Genomic DNA, 2,133 nt, shown 5'->3' on the forward strand with positions numbered 1-2,133 from the left:
GGTTTTCCAGTGAAAGCTCCCCTACCAGAGCTATGTACACTCAGAGCTGGCTCTGGGTTTGCCATGAACGGATCTTGTCAAATGTGTGACAAAGAGCTTTGCAAAGTTTGCCGGCGAGTCCACCTTCTCTCTGAGGGGGGATCATAAGAGAGTTTCTTCCCCACCTTTGCTACAGCCTGGTTAAAGCACCGTGAGCAGCTGGGAGGTGCCTCGCAGGGCATTCATGCTTCCTTCCAGCTTCTGCCTCATTGCAGCCAAACCAGCTGCTTTCATTTCTTGCACTGGAGCTGCCCAAAGCACACTGGTGGCAAGCAGTGGCCTCATTTCTTAGCCTTTAGCACGGCGCTTGCAGCCAGGATGGGGTGCAGAAGCCCTGCAAGGAGGGGAGGGTGATGCTGGGCAGCACTGGGAGGTCCCAGCCACGCTCCTGGCACTGCTGGGAGCAGCCAGGCCAGTCCAATGCAATGTGTTTGCGCTGAGCTTGGGACCTTAAGGCCATTTCAAAAGAGCCATGTGGGATAAAAGGGATGTTTTTCCCCATATGCCGGAGCTGCTGGGCTCCCATGCGAGGCAGCGCGGGAGCTGCTTATCAGCTCACCCCATCGCGGCAGCAGACGGATGGTGCCGCCACCATCTCTGCTATTAATCTCATCACAGATAAAGGTGAGGCAGAAGCTCAGCTGAGCTCATATTAATTCCCCCCCAGCCCTACCCTGCTCAACCTCAGGAAATACCTACTAGAACTGCCATTCTCCTTATCCAAACCACTCCTGGAAACGATCATTAGCTGACTTGCTCCTTTGCCAAGCGTGTCCACTCGCCAGCCGGGCTCGGTTTGCCCCCAGGTCCCCCGCGTTGCCTGCCCCTGCCACGGCACACACCGTGGTTGCCTGCTCCCGCGCAGCCTCGCACGCTGCCCGCTGCTGCCCGGCCGGACCCGGGCTGAACCCCGCTCCCCTGACGTTCACCGGCTCTCTGCCTTCCCCCCAAAACAAGGCGAGAGTGGCCAGGCAGCTCTCCGAGTTGTCTGTTTTGCTTTCTCCAGTACCTGTAGTGAGCTGGACTTATTTTTTTGGCAGGGTTGGATGGCAGCCAGGGGGTTGGGACATTTTGACATCTATGGGTTTGGTGGTTTTATTTTCTTTGCATAACAAAGTTTTGCTAAAGGAGAAGGAAACAAACTCGGTGCCAGCTTTCACCCTGTGTTTAAAGCAAGATAAAGGTAACACTAGGCTGGCCACGGCACCCACGGCTGTGCAGACAGCAGGTTGCTGGTGCAGTGGTGCTCTGGGGACAGGGGAGTGACCCACGCACACTATGGCATGCTCTGGGAGGATATGGGGGGCCCTGCTGTTCTCAATGGCATCTATCGCTCCTGTCCACGTGACGTCCCATGAACTCCATCGGTGCTGGTGCTGGCGCTGGCACCAAGGCACCTTATACGCTGGGTTTGGGTTCCCATTGTGGAAATGGGGTGACAGGAGGAAAAGCACACACATGTGTCCCCAGCCACACCTGGGGAAGAGCACAACGTCATGGGACCCAGCCAGGGTCAAATCCCGATGCACAGACGAGCAGCAACATTTCCCGCAGGAAAAGGTGGCTCTTCTGGTGGGCTGCAGGCATTGGAGCAGTTGTGGAAACAAAAGAAATGCATGCTTCTTTCCTTTTTTAATGGAGTTCTTCCCCAAAGCAGGACAAGCCCATTTTTATCTCACTGCCAGCTGTTTTGTTCTTTTTTTTCCCCCAGGCTGGGCAAGGGTGTGGACAGGAGGAAAATTTTTTTTTTTTTTTTTTTTTAAATGACAGGTTTTCATGGGAAGCTGTTCAGCTGCCTGTGAGCGCTCAGCTTGGCTCTGTCCAGGTTTAACCAGAAGGGATGAGCAGCGCTCAGTGCAAACTCCAGCTCTTTCCTCCGCTCACATCTTTCCCCTGGCCAAGTCACTGCAGCTCGCCGGAAAGCCAGAAGCTGCAAAACAAGGGTCACAAACTCATCCACGCTCTGCTCCCACTCATCCCCAGAGTGCCTCTGAGCTGGGGAGACCCTTGCACAGGGACTGGCCAACCTTAGGTGCTGGTGAGCATGGTGCCGCCCAAATCATCCATCACCCGGGCAGAGACCGAGCAGAGGGA

The sequence above is a fragment of the Pterocles gutturalis genome, unplaced genomic scaffold (assembly GCF_000699245.1).
Source record: "Pterocles gutturalis isolate BGI_N339 unplaced genomic scaffold, ASM69924v1 scaffold3646, whole genome shotgun sequence".
Classification (NCBI taxonomy): Eukaryota; Metazoa; Chordata; class Aves; order Pterocliformes; family Pteroclidae; genus Pterocles; species Pterocles gutturalis.